The following is a 24,960-nucleotide window of genomic DNA, read 5'->3' on the forward strand; positions in this document are numbered from 1 at the left end:
TTTTATACCACTTTTTGGGTACCTCCATGTATTTAACTATTTTATCCCTGAAACTTTGTTCTACAGTGTTCCACCTCTCTTGAGTGCCATCTGATAGATCTAGCTAGGTTCTTCTCTTTCACCAATATTGGTTTAAGTGGAGAATGTAAGAACCTAACTCTGCAGGTGCCAAATGTCATATATTGATAAAAGTTCATGACACTGGATTTTTAGTTTCATGTATGAGTTCTTTCAGTATTCTGAGAGAGATGTTAGTCCCGATTCATGCGTACTGCATTTTAACTCCATTTGGATATGAACATTTCTATTTGTATCTCCCAGTTCTCCTCAGCTTTCCTGCCTTACATCCTTCCTTGGAAAGTATTAATTTAATTTGAAGGCACCCCTAGAATATTTTTATTGTTGTCCTCTCTTCATTGTGATGCTACTTCTTTTTTATGTTGTTGTTCCTTGTTTATATGGCCAAAATAGCTTTTATTGTTTAATTTCTTTTGCAAGAATTCAAGTTGTCCTTTAGCAAAATGTGAATCAAATGATGAAAATGTGGAACTTCAGTGTTTTGTAGTACTTCTTGCCACAATGGACACATTAGTTAGACCTTTATATTACAAAGTTTTTTTCAAGGAAGCATTACAACTCAGTTAAGCATGCTAATTTTTTAGTTTGGTTGCTCTCTCTAGTGATTCAAACTTGGTGTCATCTGATTCCCAGTGCAGATAACAGTCACTGGATGAACAGAAAACCCAGCACTTCTTATAGATCATCTGCAAGGGGAAGAAAAGTGACACGTGCATTTCCACTGATGTCTTAAATACATCTTACAGCAGCAAAAGATTGGGAGGTAATACCTCTGTCCTCTGGGTACTGCAGAGAGCTGTAGAGTAGAGTTGAGAACAGCCCTAGCAGCAAGACAAGGAAGTCCATAGCCTTGGCATGAATATTGTGGGGAGCAAGGCCATGCAGTAGAGGGGTCTTACATCTGTTGTAATAACAACCTTACTTTCATTGCTAGGTTTGCAGAATCTCTTAGTTAAAGTAATTTTAAAATGTGGATATGTATAACTGCCTGCTGAATTCAGTGATGAGGCTGTGTTCACTAAGGGCTTTGAACAGCCCAGAATTATAAACAAGAGAGTTGAAGACAGATTTTATAATGATCTGATTCTAGGGCACAGAGGCAGGACTCGTTTTTCTATTTCATTCATAACTAGAGCAATGGTTAATTTGTAGAATTTAGTGGAACAGAACTGGACATCATTAAGCTGAGGCAGAGTCTATAAAACCTGACACACTGAGACCTCTGGCTTATAAGGCTTTAGGTTAAGCACGTGTATCAGTATTTGAATGCTCTGCACCTAAATCCCATAGCTGCTATTAGAGCTTGTGGATTACGAAAGCTGAGTTATCAAAGTGTTGAGTTGCTGGGACAATTCCTGCTGTAAGCTTTTTATTTACAACATTTAGCTCCATCATCTTGGTTTATTACTGAATTTATTAACACAACCCAACCATGCTTGGGAAATACATAACTGGCAAAATAGTTCTTTATCTATTAACACCAAATATGCCATCTTTGTTTACTATGTTTTATTTTGTGTTGCACTTCACTGTGGCCACCTTAAAGATACCTAGACATTTGCTTAAAATAAGTTTTCAGACAGTAAGAAAGTAATTGAATGTAACTGTGTTCATGGAGCAGTCTCTCTATCCCCAGGAAATAACTGACATTTATAACTTTTTGCCTTCCGAGGAGTGATCTTTGGGTATTTTCATACTCCAGAAAGTTCTTTTAAATATTTTTAGTCTAAGGATTGTGGGAAGGGATTGGAATTTTTTGTGCCAAGTTTTTCAAAAGGTGCATTGCCAAAAATGTCTGTGTAGGAAGAAGAGAAAGTACTTAAATTAAGAATATTCAGTCCTTTTAACCTAAATTTCAACAGTTGTATGCATGCTGTTTCATTCGCAGAACCAAATTCCATGCACCAATGCATACATGTGTTTTAATTTTCCTGATCCAGCTACTTTACATTGATGTTTTCCAAACATGTGGCTGTTGCTAGTAAAAATTTAGAGCGAACTCTTATGGAATCTGCTTTTTCTCTGCTTGTTTTTCCTTTATACTCACTCTTTTCCTGTTCCAAACTATGATAGGCATTTATAGAACTGTATCTTAGAAAACAGGAATTTCCAAATCCTTCCCTCCACCACTGCTTTCTCACCTCTTAGCATTCTCATCCTCTGCAATTATACAAAACAATGAAACTGAGGATTCATTTTCTCTGAAAGGTACTACATTAAGTAAAAGGTTTGTGACTGTGATTGATTAGAGACTAAAAAAAAAAAAATTATTGCAAAAGAAAGGCCTCACAGATAAATAGATTATTGTCACATACACTTGCTTACATGGGGTTTAAACGTCCCCTTTCTGCTTTTGTGATCTTAACATTATACCGCTGGGTTCACTCATGGGAGCTAGAAAGTGAAGCTGAGTAGTAGAAACTGATTAGAAACAAAAAAAGTTCATTTTCCACTGTGCAGAGAGCACACAAATAGTACAGAAAGACAAAGCAAATGAGATATTAAAATTTCTTTGTACTTTAGAGCTCGACCCTGCGTTCCCTTATTCCACTATGCTGGAGTTAATGGGACTTCTCTAGTCTTGCAAGGACTATTTAAATGGGCATGCTATTCTTAGTAAGAAGCAGATCTCTTCCTTACATTTTAGTCATCTGAAGAGCACAAAGGAACACAAACGGAGGGAGAAATCCAGGAAACTGGCATAAGGGGGCTCCGTGCGAGCATGGCTGGAGGGACGGCGCAGGGCCTCTTGCGGTGCCCCCAGCAGAGCGCTGCAGCCAGTGCAGCCCCTTGCGCCTCCCCTCCCACCGGGGGCATCCACAGCCCCCCCAGGAGCTGCCGTGTGGGGCAGTCACCCGCTGCATGTCTGAAAGGGTGCATACCACCCCCCTGCTACCAGCAAAAGCACCTCTCCAACTCATGCACTTGGAGGCACCCAGAAAAGAACTTAAAATGCATCCATAAAGTCCCTTGCCTGAAGGGTCCTTCACTTTGCAGAGTGGGAGCAATATGACTATTACAAATCAGTGGTTCTAACTTTACTTTTTGTTTCAGAGCTTTTCATATTTTTCTAAACCTTCTCCCTTTCCCTCTGCAATCAAGTGGCCATCTTATTTAGTTGTGCTGGAGTGTTTTGTATTTACAATGAAATACAAATGAGGCTAAGCCTTTCAATGTTAATTTGTTACCTTTTATTTTCTGTAACTTCTTGTTTGTTTGCTTTTGTGCATGTGATTTTTGTTTTCATTTTGTTCTAATCTGTTTGCAGTTGTTTTGAAGGCAATCGTCTGATGTAGTTTGGACCACAAGTGGCTCACAGATCATAGCCTGAGTAACAAACATTTTTTGATGTTCATGCTCCTTTGGTAGATTTTTACCTTCTCTTTATTTCCCTTAAGAGTTGCGCTGTACAGCTGCACATTTTGAAGAAAGCTGAAGTTTACAAAGCCTCTGTTTTGATTTATATTAGGATTTGTTCTCACACACAAGAAAAAACATGAAAAGAAAAAAAATCTCATACTTTATTTTGACTATATGCTTGTTTAAGCTGCCCTGGCCAATTAATAAAGTTCTTTTTAATTACATCACTTATTATTTCAGAGGTCCCACTTCAATCTCAGAGTTGATCTTTATATTCAGGTAGGCAGACAGTCTATGTGTTATTAAAATGGTGTGCATGTCAGATGATATATGTGTGAACTGACTTTAAATTTAGCCAACCAGCTAAACAACACAGATTCCAATAGCTAAAGGGATTAGGATTCAACAAGGAAACAACCATACTCTATTTCTAATGATCAAGGGAGAAAAAAAAAATTATTTAGAAAATCTACTTCATTTGAGAAAGAGATTTATATTGCATGAGTGACTTCTTTTTAAATTAAATGGCAGGCGTCCTTAAACTGTAATTTACCAGCACAGCTGAATTCCCCAAGGTAACAAAGCAAACTCAAGGGCTGTGCTGAGAATGCTCAGTAACCCTCCACCACTGGACAGCAACAAGTCTGCAGTGTCTCAGACGTGTGCAGACTCAAGAGCAGAGACATATAGTAAACTGTTCTCTGGAGCTGGGAATGGAGAGATAATAAAACTCCCTTCTCTCCTCAGCTTACTGATGTTTGTCTGGAAAGGTCACTCCTGACATATGTCGGGTTGACATGACATAATGATATCTTTGTCTTAATGATGCTGATAAAGCTGAAAGAATAGCACTGTTATTAGAAGCTCTAGAAGAGCTGGGCAGGGGAGACTGCCTTCGTGACATTCTCTGCTTTTGTTTTGCCTCTGCAATAAATTAGGTTGTTACCAAGCGGCATGTGCTTTCATGCTTTTTCCTTCCATTTTTGATACTGCTAGGCTCATTGCAATTACTTACATCTTTCTGCAGAAATATTTGTTTTTAGTAAGGCCCTGATTCTGAAAGGTACTTGGGCACTGCTTTAACCTCAGACCTTCAGTAATCTCATTGACTAGAAATTAGGTGTGTGCTCTGCTGAGTCAAAGCTGCAATTACTCAGTTGACTTAAACATTGTGAGTAAAATGTAGCAGCATCCTTTTTTTTCCCCCTTGGGCAAGGACTTTTCCTTCCTTTTCTAAACAGATGAACCTCCTCCATCTCCGCATATTATAAACTTCCTTTTCAGGAGTATATCCAAAAGATCATAGAATCACAGAATCACAGAATGGTTGAGGTTGGAAGGGACCTCTGGAGATCACCTAGTCCAACCCCCCTGCTCTGATGACCCCTGCAGGGTCATCTAGAGCACTTTGCCCAGGACCATGCTCAGATGGCTTTTGAACATCTCCAAGAATGGAGACTCCATAACCTCTCTGGGCAACTTGTTCCAGTGCTCAGTCACCCTCACAGGAAAAAGAGTTTTTCCTTATGTTCAGATGGAATTGTCTGTGTTTCAATTTGTGCTGGGCACCACTGAAAAGAGTCTGGCCCCATCCTCTTGACACCTTCCCTTCAGATACTTGTACACGTTGATAAGATCTCCTCTCAGCCTTCTCTTCTCCAAGCTAAACAGGCCCAGCTCTCTCAGTCTTTCCTCATAAGAGAGATGTTCCAGTCCCCTAATCATCTTAGTAGCCCCCTGCTGGACTTGCTCCAGTAGTGCCACATCCCTCTTGTACTGGGGAGCCCAGAACTGGACGCAGTACTCCAGATGTGGCCTCACCAGGGCTGAGTAGAGGGGGAGAATCACCTCCCTCGACCTGCTGGCAACACTCTTCCTGATGCAGGAACCCAGGATACCATTGGCCTTCTTGGCCACAAGGGCACATTGCTGCCTCATGCTTAACTTGTTGTCCACCAGCACTCCCAGGTCCTTCTCGGCAGAGCTGCTTTCCAGCAGGTCAACCCCCAGCCTGTACTGGGGCATGGGGTTATTCCTCCCCAGGTGCAGGACCCTGCACTTGCCTTTGTTGAACTTCATGAGGTTCCTCTCTGCCCAACTCTCCAGCCTGTCCAGGTCTCTCTGAATGGCAGCACAGCCCTCTGGTGTATCCGCCACTCCTCCCAGTTTCATATCGTTGGCAAACTTGCTGAGGGTGCACTCTGTGTCTTCATCCAGGTCATTGATGAAGAAGTTGAACAAGACTGGACCCAGGACTGACCCCTGGGGGACACCGCTAGCTACAGGCCTCCAATTAGACTCTGTGCTGCTGATCAAAACCCTCTGAGCTCTGCCATTCAGCCAGTTCTCAATCCACCTCACTGTCCGCTCATCTAACCCACACTTCCTGAGCTTGCCTGTGCAGATGTTAGGGGAGACAGTGTCAAAAGCCTTGCTGAAGTCAAGGTAGACAACATCCATTGCTTGCTCCTCATCTACCCAGCTAGTTGTAGAAGGCTATCAGATTGGTTAAGCATGATTTCCCCTTGGTGAAGCCATGCTGACTACTCCTGATCACCTTCTTTTCTTCCACATGCTTGGAGATGGCCTCCAGGATGAGCTGTTCCATCACTTTTCCGGGGACTGAGGTGAGGCTGACTGGCCTGTAGTTCCCTGGGTCCTCCTTCTTGCCTTTTTTGAAGACTGGAGTGACACTGGCTTTCTTCCAGTCTTCAGGCACCTCTGCCGTTCTCCATATCCTTTCAAAGATAATTGAGACTGGCCTTACCACATTAATTAAAATGTCTCATCTTATATAATTCTATTTTCTCCTAAATCTCATTCCTGGTTCCTCTTCATCTCTGCCTCAGGTCAAAACTTTCTCATCTTCAAGGCTCCCCACTGCTCCTAACAGCACCTTGCTCTCAGTTCTTCACCATTACAACTAATGGTCCATGGGCAAAGTGACCACAATTTTACAGAGGACACACATGTCCTGTTTCTGCTCTATAAAGTAGTTTGCACAAACTGTATTTCTTTCATTATTTAAATGAATCTCCATTGTAAGATCCAGGGATTACTTTTGCACACACTTATGAGAGAAAATTCTATGAAACAAGAGCATAAACAAAAATTAGTTTTAGAAGACACTAAAATGTTTTTTCTCACTATTAATTCTGTCCTAAAAAACTGCCAGATGAATTCAAGACGGTAAGAAAGGCTGAGGGCCAAATTCAACACTTGCATAAGAGAGCACTGAGTTTAGGTTTGATGGGTGATAAAAAATAAAGGAGGAATATTTATCACATGGGCAAAATGTGATTCTCATTTTCATGCTTAGAAAGTTCATTATACCCACTCAAAGTCCATTTGCACTGCCAAAGGAATGTTAAGACACTAAAGTGCAGATGAGAAGTGGTCCCCAAAAAAGGAAAAAGAAAAGACCAGCAAGGACCTCTACAACTGTTTGCTATATTTTATTTCAAGCATCTCCAGAAAAAAAGTTCAGGGAGAAGAGCAAAAAGCATGGATTGACATATTCACAATGCAAACGCCAGAACCACAAATAACTTATTATTTTATAATTTGATTTCTTCAAGTGTTGCAAGCCCCAAAAGGCCAACTCTTAACAGCTCAGTTTTCTCCATTGATTCTAATTAAGGTTTTCCTTGTCTCATAATTCTGGTGAACTTGGAGAACTTTATTATTATTATTTTTTAATCTGCTTTTCTCACCAGGTGGAGTTTTCCCTGCAAACCCTGAAACTTATGAACTTTCCAAAACATTTTATAAGATACTTCTGTCCATACATTTGACTGAAGATGGAGGCATTCCACAAATCCCCAAGTAGAAATCGTTTTATTTAGCCAGTTCATGCACTGTATACAGGAGAATATGGGATTATTTGTTAAGAAATTTATTGCCAAAAAATTTATGGCAGTAATATAAACTCACAGTGTCCCTTTCTGCTGAGGGGGAGTTGACTTCAGTAGCTGTATGACTGATGATGTGACAAAGTGTGATAGGGAATGCAGCTGCTGGACCAGAAAAAGACAGTTCCTAAAAACAGAGATAGAACAGAAAAATACATTTAAAAGGAAATCATTTACTATTATTATTATTATTATTATTATTATGCTGAATAACAATCCCTTCAAAAAGTATGAAGATGACTTGTTTTTGTTGTCTGTATCAGTTTAGAACAGGTAAGTACTTGAAAGGGGAGCTCTCTTTTTTATTATTTTATTAATTACCTCTTTCAAAATTATTTTTCCAAAATCTGAGAATTTTTTTAAATTGCAGCTTAATCCAGTTTATTTTTCTTTAATTAAAAGACTCCCTTCTATACAGTTTTCAAGATGCTGCATGATGCTTTTGTTATTATCTGTTTGACAATATACATTTTATCAGTGATTCCAATTGTCCACAAAAGGTAACTCTAAGGAAACTCTGTGCTGACAAGTTTCCTCTTTAAATCAGGCTGGTTATTTTTGGCTTTTACTCTTTGTCATTCTTAGTTTTTTCCAGCACCTTCTCTCCTCCTTGCTTCCTCCTGTCTTCTCTCTTCCTACTCCCCAAAGCATGGAGAATTTCCAGTTTGGATTTGAACTCTGCAGCTGGCTACTCTGTCTAAAACTGGCTGAACCAAAACTCCAGATTAGGACTGTGTGAACAGTTAATGGATGCTTCTGTTCTTTTTTGATCTGAAAAAACAACCTCCCCTCCCGGAACTTTATCTGAAGTCAAATGAACCATTCTATTCAGTCTCCAAAAATGTTTTAGTTTAGAGTCTTTTAAATTTATTTTGTTTTTATTGTATTTTTTTATTCAATTTAGGCATCTTTGATCTCAAATCACTGTTTTGAAACAAAACATTTTGTTTTCAAATAAGCTGAAATGAATTATTGTAACATAAAAAGAAAAAGCCCCCACTTTTTTGGCCAAAACTATTCACTGCACTTGGCAAAAATTTGTGAACAGTTTTGATCAGCCTAGAACCAATTTTCTATGTCAAATAAACAATTTGCCTGAAAAAAAATCCATATGTACTACATATATATATATATATATATATGGTATTTGATTTTGCATATGAATAATGATTATCCATGAGTGTAAGCCTACCACAATGTGATTCTCTAGCCCAACTGCAATATATATGATACAAATGCTCTTGTTTCCCTATTTAATCAAGGCAAAAATCAAGGACCACAGTGGGGTAGGCAAAACTAATTCTACCTGGTCCACCATTGATGAGGAGGGGGAAAAGGTGGGGTATGTTTCTGCCTCCTCCTCTTTGCCACCAAGAGTAAAAGAGAAGTAGGGGGGCCTCTTAATTATGGGGTAGGTTCCCTCCCTTTCTGCAGTACACTCCTGTAAGCAAAAGCCAGTGTGGCTTTTGACAGCTTAAGCAAAGCAGGCAGCCAGGCTATTTTGCTGCCTCCAGCGTTTTGCCAAACACAGGCAGCCGCCCGCATTTCTGAGGAGCAGAGGTGGCCCTGAGCCATGGCTGTGGGCTTTGCTCTCTGGTAGAAGTGACTGAAAGAGTGGGATTCGGTTCACCCAACTTAAGTCTTCAGTTAATGTTTGACCTTGCCAGTCTAGGCTCTCCTCAAAGCCACTGAAGAGAAACAGGCCCTGTTGTGGAGTGTGTCACAGGACCTATTTCAAAAACCTTTTGGATGATGAGGTCCCCATCTTCCCCTGACTATAAAGGACCAATGAGTCTTTGAGAGGTAAAACATGACCTACTTTTTGTCTCTAAAAATGGGAGCCAGGAAACTACTATTCACCTTCCTTCTTCTAATAGTGGTGCTAAAATAAACTCTCCATAGTTGTGGCTGATAGTGCAGGACTGCTTCAATTTAAACAGGGCAATACTCTAATGAGCCTGGGTGATGGTTGGATTTGTGATATAGTAACAGCCCGTTTGTCACCAGACACATTCTAGTGCAGCTCTTCAAAAATCTCTAGAAAGAAAAATAGTACTTATCATATCTTTCAGCAATTATATTTCTTCTCAGAGGTAAATTAAGATGTTGCTTTTTAGAGTTAGTACTGTTTAATGTTATTCTGATTTTAGTTTCAGCTATTTTACACCTATCAAATTCATAAACGTGGATATCTTGAAGGATGTTGTTTGGTTTCTTTTTGGCTTTGTGGTATCTGGCTCTGTTTATTGTTGCATGGCTTGGTTTCTCTGTTTAGAATTTGATTTCTGATTTCTTTTTTAATCTTTTTTTTTTCTCTGTAGGCACTAGCTGAAAGTGTGATTCATTAAAAACTCTTCGTAAATGGTATTTACCATTCAGTAGTTGTGTTTGGGACTTATGTGAGCTAGAAGCTAAAAAACCCCCCATGATTTGATAAAAGCATGCAAATAAAATAGCAGAAAATTATTTGATTCCTTTCTATTTTGCAGAGAAAAAAGGGTTTTTTGCAAAATTCTGTGGAGAGAATCACTTCACGATAACAATAGTTTGAGATATTGGTCACAGAGGTTTGAATCATATAAAGCGGGGACTCAGGCTCTGTGTCTCCTCATCTAGGTAGCCTTTTCACAGGGCACTTGTGGGGGAGACATGTTATTTTTTCAAGGAGAAATTTCATATTTGACTTCAAAACTCTTTTGGGATGGATGTAAGGATCTCATCCTAACTGTTGCTATTATTCTTGTTGTTGTTGCAGCTCTGTTGTAACTGCTTTCAATAGAATGTTTTGGGTTTTTTTGACAACCAAGAGTTTTGTAAGCAATTTTTACACCAGTTTTGCTTATGATTTACCATGTTAACTACCACCATAAATAATAATATTTGGAATTCACAGATGGAGAAGATGAAAGCACAGAAAAATTAAATGGCTTGCTAAGAGACGAAGAGTGAGTTGATGGCAGAGCCAAGAGAGGCACCTTAGGCTCTTGTTTTAGTGTCAAATTCCTGCCAAGACAATACAGTCCTCAAAAGGAAATACTGTGTTTTGTGAAACTGGTTATTATTTTGAAGATCGTGGCTAACCTGTGATGCTCTTTCTGTCAAATTTTGGAATAACCTGTAGTTCCTTACCAAGACAGCCCTGTTTTGAATCACCTCTGGAGACTGATATATTTCAACCCTAGGGATAAAAATGTTACAGACTTTGGAAATATATGCCAGACATAGGATCACAAAAATGTAGAAGCTGGATCCTGTTTCCAGTCAGAAAGGCTAGATATGGGAAGTCTTTGCTTGTCTGCTCTTGAAAAAGAAAAGTATGTTTTTATTGGAATCCAATGGCCCCTTTACATTTGGTTTAAACTCTTTCCACTATCTGCATGTCAGGTGTAAAATATATTACTTAGATTTCAGGGATTCAACACAGTAAATACTCATGGAAGTGCATAGACAGAGGGCTGCGACTTCCAACCTTTCTCAATATATGAATTGACTTAGAAATGTTCCAGTGGAGGTGCAGATGCTAGCACAGAGAATTTTAGCTTACTGACAAAAGTCTTTCTTTTCATAGTTATTTTTCACAGACACCTTGGATATAGCTCTGTGGCTATTGGTCATCTGCATATGACAGGCTGAAGTCTAAGGCAGGTAATATTTACACCTGGAAGCAATATTTTTTCCAGAACAGGATTTCTTTTTTTACCATGGAGAAATTAAGACCAAAAGAAGGGGGACTAAGATGCAGCTTTTTAGTGGGACTATTGCTAATTAACCATTGCCATGGTTAATCTATTAGTATTCAGCACCCTTACCTCATATCTGAGTATTTTCTTCCTAAAATAACTTTTAGAAAATTTCTCAATAAAAAACGGTAGACATGTAATTCAACCTCAGGCTATTAAACTGTATAATCTTCACTGCAATAGAAGAGAAAACTCATTCTTTCAGCAGGAGGAACAGCAAATGGAGCACAAGAGGCCAGGCCAGGTGACCTTGGTTCTGGTCTGAGGGACTTGGGTTGTCTCTGTGCTAGTCTGGGCTCACGCATCTCCGAGCTGTTACAGCATGTCCTCCCAAGGCCTAAGCTTAGATGGGAACTCCCAATTTCCGTTTAAATCTCCATAGATATCCCAATTTCTAAACTGAAAGACACTATGGGAGACCTCTGCCAGGGTGGTTAGTGTTATAAGTAATGAGAGAAATAATTTTCTGTGGCTTCTTTTGAGTGGTTTGCTTTCTCAAGTACTTACAAGAATTTAGAGTAAACTACAGCTATTCTGCAAACAGTGCTGTCTCAGAGGTGCTGTGTAACTTCAGTGCTATTGCAAATGAACACTCACAGCAATCTCTAAGCTTGTCACAGGGGCAGCCCTGTATTAGGATGACTGCCAAATGAGGGGACAAGGCTGTGGAGACACTGAAAAGCAATGGCAGAAATAGGTACAGAAAAGACTGAGTAGAAAAAGAAATAAAAAGCAACAGCTAGCTGATGAGGTTATTTTCTTTTAAGAAAATACTTAAGAATACTTAAGATTTTTTTTATAAGAAAATATTCCAACATTTAAATTCTTAGACAATTTTTCAAATGTTATTTCTCCATGTTAGTGTAGTTTCTTTAGCTCTGTGTACAATAATAAATAAAATAGTCCAGGCATCATAAATGAATCCCAGCCGTGATTCACAGCATGATTAGTACCTTGAGAATATCTTTGTAGTCAGTGAAGAAAGTGAGGATCCTCCAGAAAGAAATTTAGAGCTAAATGCATGTCTTTCTGGCACAGCTGGCTTTCAGAAGAGCTTCTCTTTCACTGAAAGAAATTGGTCTTCTAAGCTGGGCAACCAAGTGAAGTTCCTGAAATTAGGCTGTATGAATATCTCCCTAACTGATTACAAACATGGTATGTCTACTTCCATTCAGATGCTGCATTCATTGGTTTCTTGGGGCTTCAAAGCACTGGAGAACAGTGAACACCGGTAGCGGACTCGCATTAGTCTGACTCTAGATCTAATATTAAGTAATTGATGCAGATGTCAGAGAAGCACTCTTTGACCAGGAATGAGCACAGATATAGTTCACAGGGTTTTGTTTATTTGTTAACAAACAAACTGCATCATTTTAACAGTTAGAGAGCCTGGTTTGTATAATGCATAATTCAGGATAATGCTAATCGTTCCTATTGCCCTATAGGTCACTCTAAATATGTTGCACTCTTTTTCTGTGACACCATTGTGCGCTTTTGCATGGATAATTATGACCAGACATGTCAGCACACACTTGATCTTTGCACTTGGCATTGATATACTTAAGGTACTACTCTGTTTTTCAAGGATTCCTCTTTCTAAGCCACTAGTAAGGTGGCAGTCTGTGCTCTCTGTGGTTGCACTGAGGACCTGAGACAGGCTGCTTGCTGCTGGTGTCAGCAGTGCCTCCCTATGGGCGTGCATCACCTGGGTTTGGCATAGTAAAAATGTTCCTATCTGTATCTTGTGGGTGCACAGCAGCTGCTTGCTCCTTATCCTTAAATCTCAGAAAATGTGACTGCAGTGCCCACCCCACAGGCAAACCACAGATGAACCACACTTTTCACCTTGTCTGTGACCTTGGAAAATCTCTCCTTCCTCACCATACAGGTACTTTTGCTCTGTGACCTCCTGAATAACTGTCATCTTCTGGGAATTTGTTTGATTCATTAGGTGTGCATGGAAAAAAAAAAAAAGTATGACTGTGAGTTTTCTGGGAGGAGGTGGGTTTGTTTTGGGCAAATCTGTTTTGTTTATTTTTTCCTTGATTGTGTTTCTCGGTGTCTGATGGGGCTGTTAGTTACCTTAGCATGGGCTGTGACCAGAACAGCTGTGCTGCAGATATTTGGCTTTTTACACTGAGCATGTGTGAGTGCAGCTTTAGGGGCTCATTTCTGTACACCTCAGAAAGGTAGTACCTCTCTGTAACCACAAAATCAGTTCCTGCCTGTGCTTTGGCACTGCCGTGCCGTGATTGTGATCCTTCCTCATGCTCTAATGCTCAGCAAACAGTTTATCATTCCCTGTGTCCTGCATCTAACACACCCTGGAATTTTCCATTTCTAGTTATGTCCATTTCTAAGCAAGGTTCAATTCTATTGCTGATGTAAAAGTCAACCCTGCTATTTGGGGAGCGAGTGTGCTTGGCAGTTAGTTGTGCACTTGAATGGGTTTCTGCTTTTTTCTGTTATTCTTTGTCTTTTTTCTTTTTTTAACAAGAATCATTTAAGGATTGTTTTATGTATACTATTGCCAATATTTTCTATAACCATTGAGCAAGAGCAAGTATTTTCCACATGCCTAGAACTGAAGCCATTTTTTTAAGAAATAAAGAGTCACTGGAGTGAAATTTAAGAATATTATCAATGACTTGGAAGCGCATTTAAAAATTCATTTTCAAGGATGGATTAAAGAGAAATCTCTGTGGATATATTCATATTTTCATCAAGCACACTCCCTTGCTGCACTCTTGGTTAACAGTTATTACACTGTCAAGTTGTTATTTTAAGAATCCATTCAGGGATCTTGAGCTCCAGTACAAAACCATATGGTCTATTAACACATGCTTTTATGCTCCTCTACAAACTATGTCTTTATCAGCAAAGCACCTCAAAATCAAATGACTACATGTAGGTGCAAACCACACCATCAATCTTTGAGCATTACTAAAGTTAGTTGGTGATATAGGAGGACGTTTCTTTAGCATGGCTGAACAATTCACTTCTACAACGCCTAAAGTGCTTTGATTTTGAATTTTTTTTCCAGTGGGATAGAAAGAAAATCTTTTGAACTTTTTTACAAAAACAAACTTGTGTATGGTTATGCTCCATTTGGGGACACTACGTCAGCAGCTTAGGACATGGGGCACACAGATTCAAATGCCTGCTCTACTTCATTTAAGGCACGGCTTCTCAGCTTCCCTCATCTCGTTCAGGAAATGGAAGGGTTTTTTTTTTTCTGGTACACTTCACTGACAACAACTTTGCATAGCTCTCCAGTTATATAAGATGCATGTGGCAGCTGTGTGTGCTTCTCTTTATCTCCTGGCTGACAACTAACAGCATTCCTGACAAAGGATCTCTTCAAGCGCAAAATGTTTCTGCAAAAAGTTTTGATTTCTACAAAACATATTTTGCCAAAGTTAGATTGAATCAAAGTTGTTTTGATTAATCTTACTTATCGTTCAAAAGTAATGCTTAGCACCTTACAGAGTCTGCTCCAGGCTTTCTGAGTATCTGTGATTACACATGAATCCCTAGGACAGTTGGGCAAATCTTTTTTTGGAATCTCTGATTTCAAATAGAGGAAGTCCATAAGGTGAATGAGTCCAAATTTTGCTAATTTGGTGTGTGGAAAGTATGGTTCAGTATTTTACTGCACAGCATTTTCCCACCAGGTTGGCTTCGAGCTGCGTAGCTAACACAATTTTTTATGTGTGAATGTTGATGTTTGATTCTATGTTAAAAATTTAGAGAAAAAGACCACAATAATGTGTGTTTTCTGATCTGAGTGGGAAAAAAGTTGTTTTTTCACGTTCCTTCTTTTTCCTTAAATTGGATGGATAATCTAGAATTCATTTTGTGTCATTCATATCCATTGAGTCAGCCAACTAGAGTATTAAGATGTTTAATATGAGAACAATTTTATATACCCATCCATGTGTCCCTTCATTTATCTTGAAGTACACACTTGAAATCCTAATCCTTCAAAAGTTTATGTGTGTGAATAGTCCCACTGAAGTCAACAAGATTTGATCTGTGTACTATTAAGAATATATAGAATTCTTTGCAGAATAGTTGCTGTAGTTGGTGTTGCATAGGGAACATAATTCTTAAGTATTCAGAGAAGAAGAAAAAACTAATGCAATATAGACATTTATGTTAAAATACTTCTGGCTAGACACTTATATTGATATATTTCTAGGGCCTTTGGATGACAGAAGACTATTCCTGTCTGTATTTTCACTGTATTTTCAGAGCAGATACATAGCCAGCCCATTGCAAACCCCTGTGAGTTGTAGCAAACCTTCGTCATGGGTGCTTTTTGTAGAAAGTGAGGAATCAGGGAAGTGACTAGTCTTGTAGCATGGGGAGAAGCATAGGGTGGGGTAGTAGTAGAAGTGGAAAAAAGGGAGAATAAAAATGGCTGGAAATGTCGGGAATGCTGTGGGCTTTCTTCTGGACGTGTCTAAGCATAATAGTACAGCACGTTTCACAACCAGCCAGTGATTACATGCACTAGTTGTAGTCTCTGGGCAGGGATTACTCATTTCATAGATCATTTAGAATTAATTGTAGTCATTCTGCAAAGTCAGTACATACCCTGGATGCAAGATTAGGAGAAACTGTTTTTGTTTCAAAGTCTTCTGATGTTTCTGTTTTCAAGTATTTCATTTTTTAGTTCAGCATCCAGACTGTCCAGTGGTATGCAGTACACTCTCTTGTCTTTTGGAAAATAAAACTTTGTCAAATGAAACTAAATCTTTGACAATCTCATGACAGCGTACACTCATGCCCACCCACTTCATGCTGGAAGGCTAAATGAAGTTCAAGGTTTGTAGGCATCATAAAGACAGACTACTAGAGAAAAGCAATAATATACATTTGAAATATGAGATCCTGTATTCAGACCTCTCAGAAATATTACAGCTATTTAAGTTTGGCGGGGGGAAGGTTACATATACATATCCTCTGTATGATTACAGAGACAGTCTCCTACTCTGCTGGGTATTGAGAAGCATTGACTGTATGTTCCTTGATGAGGGAACAGAAAAAGAGTTGAAATCGTACCAAGCTTGTCAGTCTACTATCTGCTCCTCTCCACATTAAGTGTGGCATGCTCATCCCATGTAGCCACATAGGGGACTAGCACAGCATTATAGTCGTGTTCCTGGGCATTTTGAATAGAGCTAAAACTTGTAAGAACTTTTACAATATGTAGGATGAGTCTAAGACAGGCTTGTAGTATGAGTTTGACCATTTGGGGGAAAATTGTATTGTGCATAGGTCAACTTTGACTAAGTGCTTGGTCCTTTTAAAGATATTTCTGAGTAAGTAAATTCAAATGAGTGAAATATTTTAAATGAAATTATCAGTATTATGATTCAGAATCATTAAATTAGTTTTTGTAATTGTATGTTCATAGTTACGGTATTTCAGTACCCGGGAAAAATCTTTAAAGCATTTCATCAGTTCTTAGTTGAACTAAAGCAGTCCTAAGCTTTCCATTTGCCTCTCAACACTTTTCAGACTTAAGGTAATTTCATATCACATTTAACTGTTCATTAAAAAGTCTAATAGAATTTTGAAGGATCTGATTACAATAATTTTCCATTTCTTTCTGGCATGCTTTGGTCTCATAATTGGAAATACTAATAGATGGATAGTCCTTGAAATCTAGTTTATGCTTCGTAGTTCATGATTTATTAAGTGTGCCAATCAGAATATTTTGATAACATTGGTTAAGTCAAGGCCAGTGGAAAACCACAGAAAAAACTTTGATAGTTACAGAAAATATTATTGAAGTTATACAGAATTTTCTCAGTTTGTGCAATATGTTTGTTTTTTCGCTTGCATCTCTATTGTGTGTTTGAGCAGGCCATCAATTAATCCCATTGTGGCTTAAAACTACATCATTTCAGCCTTTCTTGCAAAATTTAGTTCATCAAACCAGACATGAATACATAGTGGTTAGAGTTGCTGCTTCTCCTAGTATGAGTGTATATAAGGAGCTTTGCAAGAAGTCCATTATCATCTCTATGTTAGAAATGCGAAAACTAAGGCAATGAGAAGTGGAATGACGTATTCAGAGACACCCATCAGGCCAAGGGCAGAACTAGTGCTGGAACGCAGGTCTGCATACCACATCTGTGCTTTAGCACTAGACAAAACTCTCTGTACTTCAGTATGCATTTCTGGCCAGCATTTGGAAGAAGGGAGACCCAAGCACAAGTCCTTATATGACTGTATAAATGATCTTTAGAAAAGTCCTCTTCCCTTGCATATCTTTGCAAAGTCTTTGACAAATAAAGTCATTTCCACTTTTGCACTAGTCTATGAAGAGGCTCCTAGTGGGGAGCAGGCCATACTTACTAAAAAACAGTGCATGCACTGTATTATGCACCAGATTTAAGGGAGGGAGTTTTCCTACCTCCTCTAATTAGATTTAAACTTATTCCACCTTTATCAATACACGTATTGATGAGATTAGCACTCAGAAAGAGAGAAATATGAGTACCTTAATTTCTGTCCCCTGGATTCTCTTTTTCCTCACCTTTGGATATGTGATGGGAAGCAGTCACTATACACACAATCATTTTTGGCCCACTCCTTCTGCACTAAAGAAGATGAATGATGTTCAGGGAACCAGTCACGGATTTTATGATTAATAGTGGTATTTGCAAGATCTTCTTTCCAGACTGTCAAAGTTGAAAATGAAGCAGGGGACTTCAGGGAAGTACAAACAGAAGCAGTCCTATGTGTCTTTTAGTATCTGCAAGGGTATTTCATAGGGAAGTAAAGATCCTTTTTGTCTGCATCCCATCTGGAGCAATAATATGTGTGGGTTGTTGACGGAAGATTTTGAGAAGGCTGCTAGGTGCACAAGGAATGTTGAGCAATTTGAGAATAATGTAAAGTACAAATGGAGATTTCCAACTGTCTAGAGTGCAACCCAGCCTAGCAATTCATGGCAATGGCAAAAGGCAATCCTCAGCCCCAGATTCACATATGCCAAATTGCAAAGCCCGTTTGTAAGTTACTGAAACACGGGAGCACTTGAAAAATTGACCAGATCTTTCCTTGCTACCTATGTACTGATCCAGCTACAACCTTCCTGCTTTTAAAGCAATATTATTGTGTAGTCTGAGGTACTACCTTATGAATAGCATTTGATTCATGTTTTTGCAGTCTCACTGCTCATGCTATTGAAGATACAGAATTTGTTTCTGCTTTGGGTGCCATATTTCCATTATGATGCAATAGCATATATTTCTGTAGGGCTTTTCTATGTTTTCCACTTTCATTTCACCTGGCTTCTTGTACATCAGCATCTTTTTCCATTAGTATGAGTGAGAAAAACTAAAAAGGTTAGAATTGTTTGTGTGTGTGTGTGTGTGAGTGTGTGTGTGTGTGTGTGAGAGAGAGAGAGAGAGAGAATGACTGGGGGAGGATGAGTTATGCTTTACAGGCAGTTAGCAAGGAAAAGGGTTGTCATAACAATCTATACTTACTAGTTTCTGGCTAAATACTGTCCTTATGACTTAACACGGCATTAATATTGCTCATGCTTTGGTATATAATTTTATATGTGATAACTACTAGATGGTCTGGATAAAAATGATAAATATGTTTTGTGGATCATCCTTCTGAATTTTAAAGCAAATTGCATTGAGCTTGTTGGCATTCTTTTTGTGATTCTGCAGGATGAGCTTATGAATTCCAGAAAATCAGGAAATTATAAGCAATACTGGGAAGTTTCAGATTCAAGGTGCTCAGTCCAGTGCTATGATTCTTAAAGTAGCAGTTATCCAGGTAGAAGTATACCTGAGCCACAAACTGTTGGAAGCTGTGAGAAAATCCTGGGGAATGTGCTTTCTCTCTTCTTATATGCTCTACTAATCATCCACTTTTGGCTACTGTCAAAGAACAGGCACTGAGCTAAATGGACCTGTAGCCTGATCCAGTACGGTTGGTCTTACATTCTTGTGAACACATGTCAAGAGCTTGAAGTTTCTGTTTAAATGATTTGAAACATACTGCCCAGAAATGACAAACAGCCCAAGAACTGTGTAAATCACTCAGCAAAAACCTTCCAACAGTCACATTAAGAAACCTGTGATCTGCTCTCACACAGAATTTGTGGGAATTAAAGTGTTATTCAACATAGAAATGATTAATTATAAATTATTCACTTATGCTAAACATGCACGTTCCACTTAGAAAGGAGTGAAACAAATTGTTGAGCTCTTTAAATAGCAATGACATTATGAAGAGAAAAGGTGTTTCTTCTCTTTTACTATAGCTATAAAGCTATAGTAGCTATAAAAGCTATAAAAACCCATTTTGCTTCTTGTTAATAATTGTAATAATTGTACAATGAGTATCAAAAATAGAATAGTGAAAGAGCGAAAACACTAATTACAATTCTCTTAATCATATGCATTATCTAGTAGATGTTCACCAGACTCCTGAAGAATGGAGAGGTAATGTTACCTTCATTTAATCAAGGCAAATATCTTTTCCAAGACCGCACAGCAAGTTAATGTCAGATCTGAAACAATATTGGCTCCTAGTCATGCTCAAACTAAGGTGTTTGACTTCCCTCTACCCCAATGGTGGCAGGACATCATTGTCCCAGCTACAAGGAGCTATTGCATCTTCACTGGAGGAGATTCCAGCATATTTTTCTCACCTTTGGCACTACAGTAACAAATGGGATTTGTTAAACTGAACACAGCAAAGTTCAGTAGGAAACAGTTACTGGCAGGAGATCACAATGTAAGCATATGATTTATAAAAAGCTGAGAAAGTTTATCTCTTTGGATTTACAAAAACATGCTGTCATGAAAACAGATTGCTGCTTTTGTAATTAGCATGGTGCAAAACTTACATGAAGTTAAAGCTGAATTTGTCTTGTGATTATCTATCTGCTTGCAGGCTCCCCTCTCCAAAGCATCTGATCAGCACCCAGGATTTATAAAACAAAATAACAAAAGGTCCTGAGAACAATTGTTCAGAGATATACACTACAGACTTTCACTAGACCCAGTGGAGTAACAAATGTCTCTGCATTCTGCTTTATTGTCATGAATCTTCTGATATCTATTTTCCTTCTCTTCTGGTTGTGGGATACAACTAGTTCATCTGAAATTGCATGCCAAAATGCCGTGTTTAATGGCTTCAGGATAGATTCTTAAATTGTGCTGGCTTTGAAATTTCTCCTTCACATACCCAACATAGGGTGATATGGACAGTATTATTCTTTGTCATCTGATAAATCTCAGAACCTGTATATAAGGATTTTAAAGTTAAAAATACAATTCTACCTAGAGAAATACAATCTTAAAGCTGCCTTTCAAGTTTTCCTACGTAGAAAAAGTACATTTTGTTTTAGGAATCACTTGCTACAGTGTAACAGAGAGGTTGTCTTCCTGGTATCCACAACCTCACCTTTACTTAATAAGACAAAGAAGATTGGGAATTTGCATCTCTAGTTCCAGTAACTTTCCAGCTTCTACAACCATGGGGGCCAGGAATTGCCCAATAAAAGTTAGAAATATAGATGCTATTAAATCCAGTGTTTTGAAAGGTGTAGTTTTTTTCCAATACTCCAGGTGAAATGAGGATGTAACAAAAATAAGAATGTTTAATGGCACAGGAGAACTGAACATTGGCCCTCTGCTCTGCTCCCAAGTTCATGCTATTTCCTTTCCTGAAAATCAGCAGTCCTAAATTCTGATCTGGCTGATATGTCTGATCTGGTTGATATGCCTGGCTGACAAATGAGGTAAGTTCTGCATGCTATATTTTGAAAATCAGACCTCTTTATTCTTTCAGTACTTAGGAAAACTGACTGATATCTTCTTCCTTTGATCACAGCTATGCCCAGGGAAAAGACAAGTCCAGAAGGTTTCCTCTTCTTCCTAAGCCTGAGGCAAGAGCAAATAGTTCTGCTTTGCTAGTAACAGACATTCTGACTGGAGAATGATTTGAGGGCTTCATGTCTTTTTTGCTATTTTATTCACTGATTAAAGAGTTTTAGAATGTGGTTTTATTCTCTTCTGTTATCTAACAGGTGCTGGATAGAATTCAAATTAAAAAAAAGCAAAAATTACTGAAAGCCTTTGGCCAAAATCAGCGCTTAATCAGAACCAGAATCCCTTCTGATTCCTCGACTGCTGATTCATACAGTAGTAAGGGATACTGCCTTCAATTAACTGCAATCATCATTTATATCATATCATTTACAATTGAGTTAACTCATTAGAAATAATGGATTGCAGAATGAACTTCACAGCAGGATAAATATCTCATCTCATGTAAAAATGCAGAGGTGAACTCAAAGCTTTCAGTTCAAGGAGGCAGATGCCAAACATCTTTGTGTGGGTGGAGAAGGCATACACTGCACATGCCCGGCACATACCCATTCATGCTGTCTGTGAAACTTGTTTCTCCAAGAGCAATCAGAGCCCGGTGAGGTCCCAGGGGCCATCTTTTCTCAGCTGCAGCACCTTGTGTGGCTCTGCTCTCCATACTTCCCAATGTCATCTCAGTAAAAGAAATGGCCTGAACTTTTCTGAATCTGTTTATCAAACTGTTTATTTCCTAAACATTATCAGATTTTAAAAGATTTGTTTTGGCAAATAATGACTTTTCCTGTTTTCCTGCTGAGTAAAGTTACACTGGCTCAAATTACTTGTCAAAGATTTACTTTTTAGTAGATGCTAAATATCAAGTCCTTTTTTTCTTCTTTCACTGTGGGTTCAACAAAATCAGCCCACACTGAAGGTTTACACCAGGTCTGCATAGTGCAGTATCATGTTTCTAATTTATTTTCAAAACTTCTTTGAGTAGGTCTCATTAAAGAATAGAGACACTCTGCTTTGGAATCAGTTCCCTGATACAAGCATCCTGGCAGGCAGCATTAAATCCCCCTCCCTGGAGTAAGTCCACCCCATACCTTGCTTCAGCCTCCATCTGGTCTGTTGGCCTGCCTCCTTCCCACTCCCTTCCCGCAGGACATACCTTCCAGGTACAAGGCCTGCAAGCCCGTCTGTGTCTCATATAGGTTTGGTAGGAAGCAAAACCACCAGCTTTGTTAGTTTGACTGACTTCAAATGAAGGTATAGAAGACAGGAAAAAATAATTGCTTTCTCCTAAATTTGAACTATGGCCTCTTTACAGTGCCCTTGTAGAGTCTAAAGAATCTCAGAACTGGGGTAATTACAGCACCAGTTCTTCAAGATTGCTTTGTCCTGGCAGTGTCAATATGAAGGAGACTTGATGGGAATAGCTGCTTCTACCTTGTACAAGACTGCTTCCTGAAAAGCTCTGGCTTCACGCTGTGGTGGAAATACAGAGCTGGCTGCCTGTGCTGCAGCATGTGCTGAGAGTGAGAGAGGCGCTCTGCTGTGGAGGGAGACCTCAGGGAGCAGAGAGGATGGACTCTGTGCAAGAAAAGACCTGAAGTTGTGCTTGCCCTGGTTTTGGCACCTCAGGAGCACATGGGATGGATGGAGGCTTGAGGCCCTCCACACTGCAGGCAAGTGTGGTCTGCAGAGCTGCTTTAAGGGTGAACTGAGGGGAGTCCCTGAGCAAACAGCAAGGGTACTTTTACAGAGCAAGCATTATTTTAGCTTCAGGACCACCCTGCCCAGCACTGTGAGTGTAGTAGGACATTCACTTTTTAAAAGTATTTCCTCTTAATCCTCCTTGCCAAGTGATCCTGATGAACATTATCAACTGAATGGAAGTGAATCAGTTTGGTGGTTCCATATCAGAAATCTTTCATTAACTTAGCCCTTCAAAAACAAAATACATTGTTTAACAATGAATGTGTTTCCTCCCACAGTTTATAATCCTTACCCTGTCTCACTAGCAGATCATTCCCATCTTAACTAAACAGCTGTTTGCTTGGCGTTTGTATTTCAAGGAATAACACTGTAAAACTCTGGCCGCATGATTCCAGAAGTGTTGTGATGGGGTAGATGACAGTGTTTATCAGCTCTAAAAAGTGCTAGAAGCACTAAAGAGACTTGTGAGATTAACACATGCACTATCTCATACTTACTAAGCTAGTTTCAGCTAGGCTGTAGCTAAGAGCCATTTCATGAATTCTTTCCCAGTCTTAGGTTGTGCTGGTGATGATAAGTGAGTGATTAAACCATGGAGATAAGTGCCAGGATGGCTCACTATCCATTAGTGCATCCAGGAAGTACCTCATAGAAGGGAGGATTTCAGCATAGGCGATGCAAGGATATAGGTCATGCAATGGGCAAGCACTGGCTGTGTGGCAACTGCTGAAAATCACAGTCACAGAATGGTTGAGGTTAGAAGGGACCTCTGGAGATCATCTAGTCCAACCCCACACTAACCAACACTGCAGACCACACTTACCTGCAGTGTGGAGGGCCTCAAGCCTCCCTCTATCCCATGTGCTCCTGAGGTGCCAAAAACAGGACAAGCACAACTTTAGGTCTTTTCTTGCACAGAGTCCATCCTCTCTGCTCAAGCAGGGTCATCTAGAGCACCTTGCTGGAACTGTGCTCAGATGACTTTTGAATATCTCCAAAGATGGAAACGCCACAACCTCTTTGGGCAACTTGTTCCAGTGCTCAGTCACCCTCATGGTAAAAAACATTTTTTCGTATGTTCACACAGAACTGTCTGTGTTTCAGTTTGTGCCCATTGCCTCTCATACTGTCGCTGGGCACCACTGAAAAGAGTCTGGCTCCATCCTCTTTGTCCATCCTCCCTTCAGATATTTATACACATTGATAAGATCTCCCTGAGCCTTCTCTTCTTCAAGCTAAAAAAATATCAGCTCTCTCAGCCTTTCCTCATATGACAAATACTCTAGTCCCTTAATCATCTTAGTGGCCCTTTGCTGGACTCACTCCAGTAAATCCATGTCTTTCATAGTGAGGAGTCAAGAACTGAACACAGCACTCCAGATCTGGTCTCACAAGTGCTGAGTAGAGGAGCAGGATCACCTCCCTCGACCTGCTAGCAATGCTTTTCCTAATGCAGTATGTTGTTGGCCGTCTTTGCTGAAAGGACATATTGCTGGCTCATGTCCATATTGCTGTCCACCAGGACCCCCAAGTCCTTTTCTGCAAAGTTGCTTTCCAGCAGGTCGACCCCCAGCATATACTGGTGGATGGGGTTATTCTTCCCCAGGTGCAGGACTTTGCACTTCCCTTTATTGAACTTCATGATGTTACTCTCTGCCCAATTATCCAGCCTGTTGAAGTCCCTCTGAATGGCAGCACAACCATCTGGTGTATCTGCCACTCCTCACATTTTTTTATTGTCAGCAAACTTGCTGAGGGACTCTTTGCCCCACCATCCAGATCCTTAATGAAGAAGTTGAACAGTATTGGACCCAGTATTGACCCCTGGGCTACACCGCTAGTTACCAGCCTCCAACAAAATGCAATGACAAATAAGAGTGAGAGGGCCAGCCTGAGAACCAATAAATTACTTAGCTGAGTCACCTCAGAGCTTAAAGTATTATCAAAGAAATAGCTCCACAAACCGCAGTGCTTCTTTTGAAGTTAGGGCCAGGGGGAGCTGTAGTGCAGTTGCTCTCCCACCATGTTTTAGTGGATGACAATAGTGATGGCCATTGAATTAATTCAGGTATGTGCTGCCTCACTCAGAGCTAGTGATAGGGGAAGGAAGAGGCTATTTTACCCATAACCTCACCTGGGTAAATCATATGGTGTGATCTTGTTTGAACTGCATAAATGCTTTCCTGTGGGAAACCTTGCAGTGATTTTCATTATCCTGGTACATTGTTTCATAGAAGTTCTTGCTCTTTAGGTACAGCATTTATCGTAGGAAACATATCTGTGCTTGGATGCAGTGCCTTT

This window comes from Apteryx rowi, unplaced genomic scaffold (genome assembly GCF_003343035.1).
Source record: "Apteryx rowi isolate R43461 unplaced genomic scaffold, aptRow1 scaffold_349, whole genome shotgun sequence".
In the NCBI taxonomy this organism is placed as follows: Eukaryota; Metazoa; Chordata; class Aves; order Apterygiformes; family Apterygidae; genus Apteryx; species Apteryx rowi.